Source organism: Cebus imitator, unplaced genomic scaffold (assembly GCF_001604975.1).
Source record: "Cebus imitator isolate Cc_AM_T3 unplaced genomic scaffold, Cebus_imitator-1.0 Scaffold65, whole genome shotgun sequence".
Taxonomy (NCBI): domain Eukaryota; kingdom Metazoa; phylum Chordata; class Mammalia; order Primates; family Cebidae; genus Cebus; species Cebus imitator.
This window is the reverse complement of record NW_016107380.1, coordinates 5,839,154-5,855,905: the sequence shown is the minus strand read 5'-3', so window position 1 is coordinate 5,855,905 and position 16,752 is coordinate 5,839,154. Positions and strand designations below refer to the sequence as shown.

Genomic DNA, 16,752 nt, shown 5'->3' with positions numbered 1-16,752 from the left:
TGCTGACTGCTCGGAGGATGTAGGCTTTCATTCCTGATAATGTATTGATTGCTTCCTCTGTGTAGATGCATACATTAATAAGCACAGGGATGAATGAAATGCCTAAGGACTCTGCCATCATGAAATTTTCTGCCTAGTCATGGAGAAAGATGATGATCAAGCAATAAAAGCAAATAAATACATAACCATAAATTGAGATAAGTGCTATGAAGGAAACACGCAGAGAGGTGTGAGAGAAAATAACGAAGGAGCTACTTTTGATCAGATGGTCAGAAAAGGTCTCCAGAGTCATGACAGTTGATATAATAACTACGAATAGAGCATATTAGAAATCCAGACTTGGAAAAAGGAAGGGGAGGGGATATTAGAAGAGATTTGTTGGGGACGATGGGGGTGGTACAAAGAGGAGGAGGAGTTAATATTTTGAGACATTACTATAAACCAGTAACATTCTAAGAACTTTACATGTATTATATTCTTTGATCCTAATACAGCCCTATGTAGGAACTATTGTTAACCCCGCTTAACAGAGGTATGAGATGAAGCACAGAAGGGTTAAGTAACTTGCCCTTGTCACACAGCTACTAAGTGGTGAAGGTGGAATTTGAATCTGGGCAGTCTCAGACCCAAGGAAGGAAAAACTTTGGATAATTTTAGCAAGTTAAAGGCCAGTGTGACTGAAATGGAAAGAAAAAAATGGGGGGAAATGGGAGAAAAATGGAGTTGGCAAAACAGCCAGAGTTGGCAAAACAGTCCATGCCATGCATGGATAGGTGGTCATATTTCATCCTCAGAGGGTGTCACAGCTGATTAATTAATACTGCTCCAAAGGAACAATATTGTTCTGAGGAGCCAGCTGTCGTCACGAAAATAATGATCACTTCTCTTACTTTTTTAGGCTGAGGTATTAGAAAACGAGAGTGCTTCCTCTATGCTAAGAAGAAGAAAGGAGCCTCAGATCCTGGAGACAGAATTACGCTCTCTGGCAGAAATGCCAACTTCATTCATAACCTAGGAAACTGCACCACTTCCCAGGACCTACCAGCAGCAACCCACTCCCTGCATTAATAGAATTATGGATGGCCAAATACAGTATTCCACTTGGGGGGTGAGTACTGGGTTAGTAATACAGGGATGAGGAAGGGCATGGGAAGGAGCCAGTTATCACAGTGGGCCTCTCTAGCGGACGATCTCCGACTTGGCAGGAGAAGCTTGGGGAGGTGCCCGTGTTCCTGGCCACAGGCTGCAACTAACAGCCTCTGTACGCCACTGCCTAACTGGGACAACAAATCCCTAGAGATGAAGAAGAAGCAGTGTCTGGTGCACCCAGCATAAACTCTGGTAAGTTAGATCCACAGAAAAAGTGAAGCGGCAATACTCTCTTGATTCTTAAGGTCAGCATCTTGTTGGTTTGCTCTTTCCTGAATTCTTTGAGGAGATTCCTCCCACCCTTAGGAAATCTCAAATTCGTCCCACAAAGGTGAATGTTAGTCTAGCCTCCTAAACTGAGTCTAATCTCATCTCTAGTCACATAAACTAGGTACAATGGGGAGGGGATTTCAAACTTTTAACTGGTTAACCTGTTCTAGCTTGTCAAGCAGTGTGGACATCCATTCTCCATGTTTCCCTCTCCAGCAGCCCCTCGATTTCTGTTTGGGGATTCGCACCATACCTGAAAGGCTAATTCCATCTGAGTGGCAAGAAAGGAACACGTGGCAGCAAGGAGGAAACAGTGTTCTGGGCTAAACCATCAGCACGTTCTGCCCCCCTTGGCCACAGTGACTGTGAGCTAAGCACAATTGTTCAGTGTGAGTCTCAGGATCTCTGCTTTGGAATACAAGATGAAGTTCCTCTGTCCCTCTTGGTGTATTTGAATAAGAGGCAAGAGTCATTTAGGAACCACAGAAGGAGTCTGACTTAGGATACAGCCAACATAAAAAAAAAATAGAGTTATGAAGAGCTGGGTCCTACATGACACCATTGAGCAGAAGGACTCCCCACCTCCTCAGAACCCTGCTCTTTTCAGGGATGCAAGTTAATTAAATTGAGCTCAACAAATATTGACAGAATGCCTCGTCATGTGCCAGACACGGTACTGGGCACTCACAATACATGAGTGCATAAAACAGGTAAGAATCCCAGTCCTCAGGGAGAAGGAGACAGACAACAGACGATAAGCAGAACAAGTGAAATGGTAGCCTGTTAGAGGATGAAAAGCATGGTGGGGAAAAGGAAAAGAAGAGCAGGTCAGGGAGATGGGAACTGGGGAGTAGAGCTGGGGATGAGGCTCTGTATTCTTTTTTTTTTTTTTTTGAGACGGAGTTTCACTCTTGTTGCCCAAGCTGGAGTGCAATGGCACGTTCTCGGCTCACTGCAAGCTTTGCCCCCCAGGTTCAAGCAATTCTCCTGCTTCAGCCTCCCGAGTAGCTGGGATTACAAGCATGTGCCACCACACCAGGCTAATTTTGTATTTTTAGTAGAGACAGGATTTCTCCATATTGGTCAGGCTGCTCTCAAACTCCCGATCTCAGGTGATCCGCCCACCTTGGCCTCCCAAAATGCTGGGATTACAGGTGTGTAATCTATAAGGTGGGGGTCTCTCTGCTACTTGTTATCCTTTACTTGCTAATAAACCCACAATACCTTAGGACATTCTAAATACCTGTAGCCCCTTTCCCCTAACACACACCCAGAGGCAAAAATTTCTATAGAATTTTTTTTAAAAGAATATGAATTACATTTGTCTAAGATTTGACTTGGGGAGGGACATTGCCTTTGAGTTCTGGATAAAGGTTGAATTCATCAGTTTTGGAAAATACATATCCACATTTTGGGGGCAGGGTGTGGGAATTAGAATGTTTCCATTTCAATCCTGTAGCACTCTGACTTTAAGTTATGCTACCTTCCTGGAGCAGCAAGATTCTTTTACTCCCGTTGTTCTGCTTCTTGAAATATACAAATAATCATCTATTTCTGTTTCCGATATTGACTTATGGAAAGTGCATCAAATTAGTATTGGCAATGCTTTAGAACTTGAGAAGTTAAATTCTGTGACTCTGATTTTCTCAGGGACCAACTCATAAGAACTATAATATTATAGCTGAGTCAAAAGCTGGTGATCAATAAGGTGAACAAGAAAGCAAGCAAGAGCAAATTAGTTTGATATAAAGATGTCTCTTCCCCCCACCATTCTGAGTACGTGGCTAGCGGCTTCCTGTGAAGGAAACACTTTGTCGGCTCTTGTCTTAGTTAAGACTGGCATTCCCCGTTTTGTACAAATCTGCGATGTTGTGTAAAAGAAGAAACTATCACCATAGACACTTGGGTCTCCTGAATATTAGGAATGATTATGTGGGAACACTAATCTGTCTCTTGCCATAGCACTCACTTTTTAGCAGTTATCTGCTCGCAGGCTATGCTTTGTTTTTGTTTGGTTTTTTGTTTTGTTTTGGTTTGGTTTTTTGAGATGGAGCCTTGCTCTGTCATCCAGGCTGGAGTGCAGTGGCGTGATCTCGGCTCACTGCAACCTCTGCCTCCCGGGTTCAAGTGATTCTCTTGCCTCAGCCTCCTAAGTAGCTGGGATTATAGGCACACACCACTACACCTGGCTATTTTTTGTATTTTTAGTAAAGACGGAGTTTCACCATGTTGGTCAGTCTAATCTCGAACTCCTGAACTCAGGTGATCAGCCTGTCTCAACCTCCCAAAGTTCTGGGTTTATAGGTGTGAGCCACCACACTCAGTCCAGGCTATGCATTTTTAACAGTGGTCCAATGCCAGACAAATTAAAGCTGTGCCCTGATAATGCCAGAAAGACACATTTACAAACATGGCCAAATTAGCCTGGTGGGCTTTCATGCAAATGCCTTGTGCCTTGACTGTTTCAGATCTCAAGCTTTCCTTAGATGCTCAGAGTTCAACTTTAGTGAAGTTGCTGCTGAACAGAGGCACCCAGAGCCGGGGAATGAGTGGGGAGAAGAATGGAAGCAGAAGAAGGTACTGTGCCTTCTCAAAGTCTCTCCCTAAAACCTAGGCGGCAAAAAAGGAACAGATCCACTCCAGGTGGACATACCTATACTATAATAATATTGATTTTTAAATTAGTGAAAAGAGACACCTGAAATCATTGGGCAACAAAAACTCTGCAAATCATGTTGAGACAATTGGTGAGTACTTTCAGCAAAAGAAAACCCTCCCCTCCTGCCAGATGACAAATTAAATTATCAGTGGATGAGAGCCAAGTACATGTGCACATAAATGCACATACACAAGTATACACGTGTGCACCCACACAGGCAAAGAACTCAAATTGTGTACGTGCCAAAAAAATAGTTGAATATTTATTTGATCACTGCTGGTGAAGAGCACTGTGGGTTTGTCGTGTAAGAAATCCCATGAGAAATGATAACAGACCTGACCACAGAAAAATGGTAAACTTCTAAAGATTAGGAAGGGTACAGACTAAAATGCAAACATCCACATAGAAAAATCTACACTAAAAAGAAGAGATAATAATCTAACATATTTGAAACATAAAGAGCTTACAAAAACTGATTAGAAAAACATGAAGATTGCAGAATAAAAATGGGCAAAGGGCACGAGACAACTCACAATAGAGGAAATATCAATAAATAAAAAACAGATGGAAAATGTTCATCTTGTTACTTAACAAAGGTGAAAATGAAAGAGCAGTAGGTAATTTTTCTTAATATCAAGTTAGCAAAAATAATTTCTTTGCCTAATCATGCTGATGAGAGCGCAAGGAAACAGGAAACCTCATACACTGCTTATAGGAGCATAAAACTTTCTGGAAAGCAATGTGCTGTTTCCCAAGAGGACACTAAGTGTTTGTATCCTTTGACTTAGTAATTCTACTTCCAAGAACTTATCGTCAGAAAGTAATTTAAAAATTCCAAAATATGGACATCATGCATAAAAGATGTTCATTTCATCATTGCTTATTTAAAAAAATGGAAGCACCCTAAATGCACACTCTTCATTTCAATATTTTTTGAGTACCTAATATGTGTCAAACAACAAGCTAGAGCAGAAGCCAAACACAGAACAGATCTGATTCTTATCCTTCCAGTACTGGGAGGAACTGCAGGTTGGAAGGAGGTGAACATTTAATCAAGTAGTTATTACACTTGCTATGGGAATGCATAGCAGAGGGACCTAGCCAGAAGGAGGGGTGACATTCAAACCAATGCCTGAAAACTGTGTGAAAGTAAGCAGAAGAAGGGGATGGCAGATGAAATATTCTGATTAATAATTCAAGAAGCAGAAACAAGGGCAGTAAAAGGATCTTGCTCCTTCAAGAAAGTACGATAATGTGTTCTGGAAAAAGGGAACAACATATTGCAAGTCCAGGAGGGGGAAAAAATGACCTAAATTAACAGCATCCTTGTATTTCTAAGTGGTGATGAAGAGAGTCCAAGCATCTGTTGGGAAGATTAGACCTCGCAGGAAACATAGTGGAGCTGCTTTCCTCCTCTTTTTGTGATTAATTTTACATATTTTTCACGTGTTAGTTTAAATGTCACCTTCTGTGGTTAGGTCCCCTCTGCTACGCACTCCTGTAGCAAATGTCACAATTATTTGATTAAAAGTTTATCTCCTCCCAGACTGTAAACTCTGCAAGGGTAAGAATTATATCCACCTTGTGGATGGGCAAGGTGGCTCACACCTGTAATCCCAGCAGTTTGGGAGGCTGAGGATCACCTGAGGCCAGGAGTTCGAGACCAGCCTGGCCAATATGGTGAAATCCCATTTCTACCAAAATTCCAAAAACTTAGTTGGGTGTGGTGGTGCACACCTGTGGTCCCAGCTACTTGGGAGGCTGAGGTGGGAGGATTGTTTGAGCATGGCAGGAGGAGGTTGTAGTTGTGAGCCTAGATTGCACCACTGCACTCCAGCCTGAATGACAGAGCAAGACTCCTTCTCAAAAAAAAAAAAAAAAAGAATTTAATCTGCCTTGTGTTTGGCTTCTTTCTGTTCTAGATCAGTGTTTGACACATATTAGGTGCTCATAATGGAGTTAGGGAGTGGCCCACCACCAGGAAGCAGAGGCTTCTCACATGGGACGATGGCTGTGTGGTGTTGTGGAGGGATAAATCCAAGGTGCCGTGTCTTGAATTCATCAGTGAAGACATGAAGGCCTGGTCCATCAGGAGGACCGCTACCACCACAAGGGAATGAGGGATGGTCGTCATGTTGGACATACCTCTACGGTCTGGGTCTGTCATGCTCTAGGGTTTGTGATGTATGTCTGAGTGTGTGCTTATATCTCCAAGGGAACGGGAGTGACATCCCCAAACACGAATGAGGTTAACTTTTCTAAAGGACATTGTTTAGTGGCTGGGCACAGTGCCTCATACCTATAATCCCAGCACTTTGGGAGGCTGAGGCAGGCGGATCACTTCAGGTCAGGACTTTGAGACCAGCTGACCAACATGGTAAAACCCTGTCTCTACTAAAAATACAAAAATTAGCTGGGCATGGTGGCATGTGCCTATAATCCCAGCTACCCAGGAAGCTAAGGTAGGAGAATGGCTTGAACCAGGGAGGCGGAAGTTGCAGTGAGCCAACATCACACCACTGCACTTCAGCCTGGGCGACAGAGAGAGACTGTCTCAAAAAAACAAAACAAACAAACAAACAAAAAACCAAGAACATTGGTTACTGTAGCCAAGAAAGATTTTTGACTTAAAAAATAAATCTGTTATCCATGCAGTGTGTGGATGAAAAAAAAGTCCTTGTTACAAATAAGATAAATATTACATAATCATTAATAAGATTGTTTATGAAGATTTTGTAATGATGTGGGAAAGTGGTTATGATATAAACTTAAGCAAAAGAAAAAATAAATGCCAAATTATTAAAATAGTATATTGTTAGCTTTGCTTACACACACAAACACACACACACACACACACACACTCCACAAAAAGCAGGAATATACTTCATTCTGTTAGTGGTGGTTATCCCTGAGTGACATTTTGTAGGATGTTCCCCTGCTTTTTTAGTTTATTGTACATTCCAAATTATTAGATTAGTATATTTTACCTTTACAAATGGCGATTATACATTGTAACAGTTTCAGAATCTTAAGATCTTAAGAGACTAATCTTAGTTCTATAGCTAGCACATAGTAGCATTGCATAAATATTATTCAATCAATTAATGAAGTCATCACTTCATCACGAGTGTACACAAAGTATTAGAACTGTTGGGATGTTTGTATGTGCACAAGCCCCATCAATTCTGACCAATGCCCTATCTGCCATAATTATGTATTCTTATTTTTGGAGTCCTCACCCCTTAAAGCAACCTTGATGTCTCCTTCATTTCTTCTCCCCAAACACAGAAGAAAAAAAAGTATTTATTGTTTTAAAATCTTCATTTCTTAGACATGTAAGCATGCATTTCTACTTTTTTCAATTTTGAATCATGTAGAAATCTAGCCAAATTAATTGAGAACACCCTATTGAATAAATCAACAACTTTAATTCCAGGGTCCTGTTAACCTAAACTGAGATTAAAAAGCAGCGACAAAGTGCTGCTGTTACCTGGTTAAAACTGACAGCTGTAAGATGTATGGATGGTAGTCTACAAGTTTAGAAACAGGAATCAGTGCTTGCTGCACTTGCCACAGGGCATAGAAGCTGAGAAAGTTATGTAGAAATTCAAGATCAGAGGATGAGCACAAAGATGAATTTCGAGAATGAAACAGTGAACAGAGACATTTGTGGTGGCAACGACTGACGTGAGGCTGTGTTTACGTGCATACAAACCCTCTCCTCCCAAGTCAGGTGACTACCGTGTTTTCTTCCCATCCTGTTGTTCATTGTGGAAGTATGGCAGTCACTATTAACATATCAAACACAGCTCTTGATATTATCTGCAGCTGATCATTTGTTTAGGTTTTACCCACAGGAAAAGTCTGGTGGCAGCCCGCCCCAGGACAACCACACATGACGCACAGAAGAGTCCTTGTTGTTCCCTCCCCACCGCGGGGGTGATGATGCAGGCAAACACCATGTCTGATTCCCTTTGGGTCTCCATAGCAACAGGGCTGCTTGTCAGACCAGATGATAATGATCCATGATCTGGAAAAGGCTTATTCCATAACAGGCAGGAGATTTCAAAGGTAACACGCCAACAGCAATGCCTCAGCAACAGCTGTTTGTTATTGTAGTAGACAAGGATAGAAAGAGGGCAAGGCTCCCAGAAGATGTAGCATATGGAACAGAAGATCCCTGCCCTGGAAGAAGGAATGGAGAAGATGCAAATATTCCCTCTTTCTTGGGGGAAGGAAATAGATGAAGTGTACGCTGAGTAAGAGCCTCTCTGTATCTATAAATGATTTGTTGGTTAAACAGGATACCTCCCTTCTGAACACCTCAGCACCTCATCAAGAGAACAAGTCTCTGCCATTTAGACAATGTCACTTGTAAGTAAAAGAAATCAGGGAAGTAATAACAGTAAAGCTAAGAATGAAAGGAAGTCATCACCACTGCAAATTTGTCCCTGAGGCAAGGCGAGTCCCTGCCCATCTGGCTACACCAGCTTTTTTTTTTTTTTTTGGCATGTTTGGATGTCTATCTCCTCCGTAGTTCCTGAGGTCAAGATTACAGCCTCTTTCTCTTTTTAATCTTTGTATCTATAGTGCCTGGAAAGAAAAGAATCTCCTTCAATATTTACCAGTTGCTGATGGTGATGGTGTAGTTGTGTAGAAGACGAGAAGGATGGAAGTATGGCTAAGTGATGGGACATTCTATTTCTACACTTTAGTTAGCTGTGAAGGTCTCTGGGACTAGCCAGGCTAGCCAAGATTGGGACTTCTGGTGTCTTCTCCAAGAGCGGCAGAATGAGGTTCAGAACGTGGGTTCTGGAGCCAGACATCCCAGATTAGAATCCTGACTACTCGGAGCAGTGTGAGCTTTGGTAAGTTACTTACCTTATCTGTGCCTCTGTGAGGGTGAAACAAGTTCATTAGAATGATGCCTGGTACCCAGAGGAGCTATTAAGGTTCAGTTGACTCTGTTTCTACCATTACTGCCCAATTTAGGAAGAAAAAATATAGATGATGAGAACCTTTTGCTTCTAATTTTGAGCTTCACATTTAACCTTGCAGTTTTATCCCTGGGGAGCTCCTGCCAGGATGGAAGATGAATCTGGTATCTAAGCTTCTCCTTACACTGGCCATTTACACCAGTGCCAATCCCTAGGAGTGCTTCTAATATTTTTGCTTATCTCCTACAAAGGTACAGTTAAGTCAATTCCGAAGAAAAGATAAATGGTCCAAACAGATCCATTGTAACATACTGTAATCCACAGTGCATGGGGCAATTCCTTCACCCTTGAATTATTATCTCCCTTACAAATGTACTTGACACTTAACGATCTTGAGCCATGCTGGGCACCATGACAGGGACCGTCAGTGACCAACACCCAAAAGGCTGAGAGGAACTAAAGCCCAGTTAGGGAAACAATGTAAATGCTGGCTGGTTAACACATATCCATGTCCAGGGAGTTATTGGGTCTTCTCATCTCTATCCTAACCCACCACAAACACCCAGTGCTCTACGGATACATTAAAACTTAAATCAATAAATGAGGAATTTTATGAAGCACACTCTTGAAGCCAATGAAATAAGATCATCCATATCTATAAAACAGCAGCTAAATATTGCCTAAGCACAGGACTTGGACTTTCTTTCATTTAGACCACCTGAAGCAGGTTCTCTTGGAGCTGCAAAACAAAAGAAGAGATAGAGCAGAAAATCAAACACCGCATGTTCTCACTCACAGGCGGGTGTTGAACAATGAGAACACATGGACACAGGGAGGGGAGCATCACACACTGAGGTCTGTGGGGGGAACCCAGGGGAGGGACAGCAGGGGGTGGGGAGTCGGGGAGGGATAACATGGGGAGAAATGCCAAATACAGGCAATGGGGAGAAAAGCAGCAAACCACATTGCCATGTATGTACCTGTGCAACAATCTTGCATGTTCTTCACATGCACCCCAAAACCCAAAATGCAATAAAATATTTTAAAAAAAAAAAGAAGAGACGGAAAGAAAGACCATCATTGTGATGGTTTCCAGATAGGCATAATCAAAAGGTTGAAAATTTCTACCAAGAATATTAAGTCATTACAACAGGTGCCTTTTCCAATTAAAATTGTATTCCCACTACACATGGCTGCGTCCTAATAAATTAAGAGGCATCAGCTACCTTATCTTTCATACCAGCTGTAAGTATGCTGATATAATATGCATTTTATATTTGCATTATGTATAAATCTATATGCGATATGTATATACAAAATATAGCCCTTAAAAATTATTTCAGGCCAGGCACAGTGGCTCATGCCTGTAATCCCAGCACTGTGGGAGGCTGAGGCAGGCAGAACACAAGATCAGGAGTTCAAGACCAGCCTGGCCAATATGGTGAAACCCCATCTCTACTAAAAATACAAAAATTAGCCGGGAGTGGTGGCGGGAGCCTGTAGTCCCAGCTACTCGAACGGCTGAGGCGGGAGAATCTCTTGAACCCAGGAGGCAGAGGTTGCAGTGAGCTGAGATCACGCCACCGCACTCCAGCCTGGCAACAGATTGAGACTCCACATCAAAAAAAAATTTTTTTTAATTTAAAAAAATTATTTCAAAGTCACACAATCACCTAAGTCAAACAAGCACATAGAAAAAGACACAAAGGTATGTTATATAACTCACCTCCTATATCCAGATAAGCCTTCATTCAAACAAATAAAATTATGATATTCTTCCTCGATGCTCTTTGAAGACACCTCCTCCATAATCACAATCAGGCATGGTCTGTATTTTAAGAGTCAGGAAGTTCTTTTTTTCAAATAAACTGTTTATCTTAGAATGGTTTTAGAATTACAGAACTGATGTAATGAGTGCAGTAATAGTACGGAGAGCTCCCTACCCAATACCGAGTTTCCCCTATTGTTAATATATGACAATAATATGGCACCTGTGTCACAACCGGTCAATCAATATTGGTACATTATTTCCTCAGTTTTTCTCCAATGTCTTTTTTCTTTTTTGAGATGGAGTCATTCTGTCACCCAGGCCAGAGTGCAGTGATGTGATCTTGGCCCACTGCAGCCTCCACCTCCTGGGTTTAAGCGACTCTCCTGCCTCAGCCTCCCAAGTAGTTGGTATTGTAGGTGCCCACCAACACACCTGGCTAATTTTTGCATTTTTAGCAGAGATGGGGTTTCACAATCCTGGGCAGGCTGGTTTCAAACTCCTGACCTCAAGTGATCTGCTTGCCTCGGCCTCTCAAAGTGCTGGGATTACAGGCGCGAGTCACCATGCCTGGCCCCTAATGTGTTTTTGCTATTCCAGGATCCCATCCAGGATACCACCTTGCATTTAGTAGTCATGTCTCCTTAGGCCCCTCTTAGCTGTGCCAGTTTCTTAGATTTTCCTTGGCTTTGCTGACCTTGATAGTTTTGAGGATTACTGGTCAGGCATATTGTAGAATGTCCTTCCATTAGGATTGATCTGATGTTTTTCTCATGATTAGACTGCGTTAAGGCATTTGGTGGGAGGAAGACCACAAAGTGCCATTCTCATCATATCATATCATCAAGGGTGCACACTATCAATCACTTACCAATGTTAGGGAGTTGTTTTTAAGGTCAAAAGCAAATTCCTTTTGTTAAAGCAGTGGTTCTCAAAGTGTGATTCCCCAGATCAGCAGTGTCAGCATCACCTGGAACTTGTTGAAAATGCAAATTCTTGGCTTTATCACGGACCTACTAAATCAGAAACTCTGGGGGTGGAGCCCAGCGATCTGTCTGAACAAGTCTAGGTGATTCTGATGCACCTGAAGTCTAAGAACTGCGGCGTTGGTGGTTGTCTAACATGTTTGGCCTTAGTGTATAAAAAGAATTTGCCTCAGGGCCCACCTATCAAGCCAGTGGTTCTCAACTCTGCTGCACTTCATGAATACCTATACCCGGGCACCGTCCCCAGAGACTGATATTGCTTGTTTTGAAGGGTGTCTTACCGAAAATCTCCCAGGTGGTTCCAAGCCTAGACAGGATTAAGGGCTCCTGCCCCTGCCCTCAGCTAAGAGAAGTCTCCCTGCTTCTACTCATGCTTTCCATCCTTCTAAGCGCTCCTTCCTTTCCCCCTTGGCCTTTGGAAGAATGGATCAATCAGTAGCCTGGTTTCTTAGAAAACATCAAAGGAGATGTAATGCTTCAGATTGGTAATAGCCATAAAGGTCAACTAGTTATGTGGTTTTAAAACTTTTTTTGAGCAGACTTTTTCTTCAAAGGAAATCTTATGGGGAAACCCAACCCAACACAGAAAAAGAGAGAAAACTGAGCTGCCCTGAGTGAAGGGGAAAGGACTTGAGGTTGCTTCCGATCCTCCCGACACTATCTCACCATCACTGGGCTGGCTCAGCCTTGCCAGCCAATGGCTGTCCATGTTCTCCTTGATCACCTCCCGCATCTGAGGCTCCTCCACTCACCATGCCACTTCCATTTCAGTGCCAAGCATCAGAGCTTTCTTTCCTTTGAGTTCCCATTGGCCTCCCATCACTCCCTACCACTAATACTAGTTCCTTTCCTAGTGCTAAATAAGAGAGTTAGAGAGCCTTTTCCATAAAAAGCCCCTTTTTATTTCATAATTCAGGCACTCTGCTCCCTAAAGTTGAGTGTTTCTCAACTGGATTGTGCATTAGAATCAACCAATGCACTTTCAAAAGTCCTGCTGCCCAAGATACATTCCAAATCAATCTGGCAGTGTCTCTTCAGATGGGCCCAGGTAGACAAGTACCACATGCAGCCTGGCTGGGGACGGAGCACCTTTGTCAGAGCCCCTCCCCTCAGCCCCAGGCCAACAGGGCCACCCTCTTTCCTGACAATTGACGTTATTTTGAATCTCCTCATCATTCTATCTGCTCTCTTTAGAGAAAACTCCATTATCCGGATCCAAAAATAAGTCATAATGGCACAATTTTCATTAACAGTTTTTATAGAATGAAGGCAGAAAGTTTAAGTTCTGAATTGATAAAATACCAAATTCTTTCTTTCCCAAGTTAATTAGAATAAAAAGATACCCATTTGCTTCATAACTCAACAATCCAACTTCTACTCCCATGTCCGCTCTCTCCTATACTGGAACGATTGTACAAACTCTCCTGTCTTTCCTGGAGCATATGTAGCTCACAGCTAATCTCCCTGCCCTGCCCTGGTTAGATGAGAAGTAAGTGATGTGATCATTTTTTTACAAATGCCTGAAGCAACTCCACCCAGATGGCCCAGCTGTTTGTTTGGTGAAGATTCCTCTCTCCTATTCTGCTCCCTCTTTCTGACCCATTAGTCAGGAAATAACTGGGCTGTGCAAATGTAGGTTGCCTAGGTTGTCAGGTTCACTAGCCTCCAAATGGCCCCTCCCGAATCCTCTTAACCAGTATTTCTGGAATGAAGTTAAGATTATGTAGGCCATTAGCCAAGGAGTTTAGCCAGAGAGGGCGGGGCGAAGCACAACCCATGCTTTGAAGTGTCTCAAACACTCACAGGCCAATAACAATCACGCGTCTCCACTAGGCTGAAGAACACATTGCAGTGGTTCCGATCTCCAACAAAAAGCTCGCCTCTTGTATATTACATGACTCATAGCCATTAAGTCCAGCGTGGAGCGCAAAGAGGATGACATTTTCCTAACTACTGTATTCTAAGTCTCAGTCAACTCAACCAACTGCTCCAAGTTGCGGAACACTGCCGAGGTAAACATGTAATTGTGCTGCGAGTTTTTTCTTAAGCTCATGTCATCCATCTTTAGCTGGACCCTCGATTCTCTCTTATAACCATTTTACCTTTCCTTACTAAACTTGATACTTTATGCCCTACAATAGTGTTTCAGAACTTCCTTCCAAAGTTTCAGTTTTCTCATCTTTAAAGTGGAGATAATCATAGCATCTACTTAGTAAGGCCGTTCTCAATCTAAGCATAGGCATAAAGCTCAAAACATATCACATAAGTGCATGAATACTGAAATAACAATATTATTTTCTACTCATCTCAAAGTTAAGTAACTTTTTTTAGTGTCAGCTGTATGCTAGTTATTCTAATCGGCAGTGGGATTTTCAAAAATTAATAAGACATGGTCTTTATTCATCACGTAGAGAGAAAGGATGTCCAATGCTTTCTAGTTAACACACTTTGATATCCCCTAAGATCCCAACTTCCTTCCACTCTCTCTCCCTCATCTTATTGGCCTTCTTCCTTACTAAGATCAAAGCAAGTTCATGGAAGCCCCTCAATGTTCCCCTGCATCTCAGAATTTCTCCATGTCATCAAGGTTCCTGTTTTTCTTTTCTCTTCTCTCTGAACACCATCTCTGCTCCACTCCACAACCCCGGCCCTTCCCACACTAAGTATTGTGCCCCAAGGAGGATTTCCCCTTCAGCCCCTCCCTGTGAGCTCTCAACCTGCAGCCCACAAGGTTTAAAATTGGATCCTTACTCTTGAAAAGATTAAAACAGAGTTGAGGTGCCAAAAAAAGAAAGAAAAAAAGAAAACCTACAAGATAGCTCATCACAAATGACAACTGAGTCATTCAGAAAAAAAAAAAAATGAGAAATGTCACTACCTTCAGCAAAAGGGAACCACTGAACTCTCATTGAAAAAATACTATTCCCCACAGGAAAAAAAAAAGGTAACTCACAAAACTTTGTCATCACATTAATAGCACTTTAATATCTCATCATTTTTATAAGACAGTTTCACGAAATTATTTCCTTTAAGCCACTTAGAGAGGTAGATTAAGGAATATTCTGCCCATTTTACAATTTTAAGAAACTGAGACTCAGAGACAGGAGGATTCCCAACATGGGGAGCTAGTAAGTGCTAGAGCCAAGAATTCCATTTGGGTCTTAGGAGCCCCTGTCCCCTCTCTTTCTTGTAGGCCACATTGTCTTTCCACTGGAGGACATCATCATTGGTTCATCTACCATGGCGCTGGAAGCTTAGCGTTATGTTTTCACGTCTGCCCATTACAACTCTAGGCAGTCAGTCCAATTACCTGGATTTTAGAGGTAAGGATGATTTTGTGAGGAGGGGAAGAGGAGGGAGAAAGTCTGTTAAGTAAGTAGCCCAAATCCTACTGCTAAAAAGCTGTAGAGTTGCCATATAAATTCAGGGCTCATGAACCTGAATTTTATTTATTACACTCTATTTCTTACAAATTAAGGATTTTTTGCCTGTGAGAGCAAATGATAACACCGAAAAAAAGAAATGAAAGCTAAGTTTAAAACAGCTGTTAGTGACAGCAGGGAAAAAAAGAAATACACTCTTGATTAGGAAACTTGTCAGCCAACCCTGGGCCATACAGAAGGATGAAAAAAGGCTTTCTTTGGTTAATAGCCAAAATTATTCAGCTATTCTCATAAACGCTAATTAATAAGTTATTTATGAAAAGAAAAGGATTTCATTTGATTGTTCCCTTGTTTTTATTGCTCTCTATAATAACATAAACTCCCCTTCCATGACGCCTTCAATGACTAAAGTGCCTAGCTGTGACCTATAAGCCTATTCAGACCTATCACCCGCATAGATCATCTCTAACCAATAATTTGATGGCTTGCGTTTTTTCAGATAAATTCAATTCTTTGTATTTCATTGGAATGTAGATACCTATAAAAAGTACCTTAAGTAATACGAAGCTTGACCAACCTATTCTTTTAGTTGGTTCATAACTTCCTTGGAGGGTATTTTTTTCTTTATTTCTTCAGAAAAAAAAATGCCCACCAAGGAAGTTATGAACCAACTTAAAGAACAGGTATTCAACAAAATAAAAAAAACTAAAAATACTGAATATAGTGCAGGAAAGTATATGATAAGGACTTGATATGGCAATCTGTTTGGAATTTTAAATATAAAAGTGTTTCAATGGGTTGGATATCAAAATTCTATAGCATAACAATAATATTTTACTTAGTACAATGTACTTTTGCGAGGATTTCTTCCCCTTTTCTACCCCTTTTTATATTCAGTCTGACCTGGTTGATGACTATGACTCAGATGATAGACGGGCTACTTGTGGTTTGAAGGGTGTCACTTCAGAATTCTAATCTCTTTTGTCATGGACCATCCCTGGGGATTCCAAAGTACGACTAGCCTTAAAAAAACTCCCCCTCCTCAATAAACCACAGTTCCCAACAAGAAATGAGCAATTTCTGATACTGAAAATGGGACATTTTAGAAGAATTAAGTAATAGTAAAAAAAAGTCAAGAAAACGCTCCCTGAAATGCATTATTTACCATATTAGGAAAAGATGCAGGGGGGATAGACAAAAGCTTCACAAGCAGTAAACTGGATTAATTCTAAGAAAAACTTGCTAACCAAAGACTCGTTATTATTGCTTTTAACCAGTGTATGGGAGGGGCAGAAAGAGAATAAATTATAACTGAAGGACCAATTGCCTCACTTTTTTGGCTCATACCCAGAGAAAAACAATTATTCCTAGGCATCACTTAATCAAATTGAAGTCCAACAAACATTTGTGTATATCTAATAGGTGCCACCCTCTGTTGATAACTATTGGGGAGGGAGTAATGCCAGGTCTTTCCCTTTAAGAAGCTTACTATCTGGTAGAGGAATTCATACTAAATTCACAAACCTTTCAATACTAATCAGAGTTGTTATGTATTACTACCTTCTAGTGCTTAGCTTTGTCCTCAGAATAAATAAATGAG

At 41.5% G+C, this 16,752-nt stretch overlaps 1 long non-coding RNA gene across 1 annotated transcript; it reads left to right on the top strand.

Annotated features, from left to right (window-relative positions):
* The first annotated feature begins 823 nt into the window (after positions 1 to 823).
* On the top strand, positions 824 to 2,261 carry LOC108305653. Its single transcript, XR_001825830.2, has 3 exons — positions 824 to 1,119; positions 1,206 to 1,341; positions 1,602 to 2,261. It is a non-coding gene; the product is annotated as an uncharacterized LOC108305653 (long non-coding RNA).
* Positions 2,262 to 16,752: the final 14,491 nt, after the last annotated feature.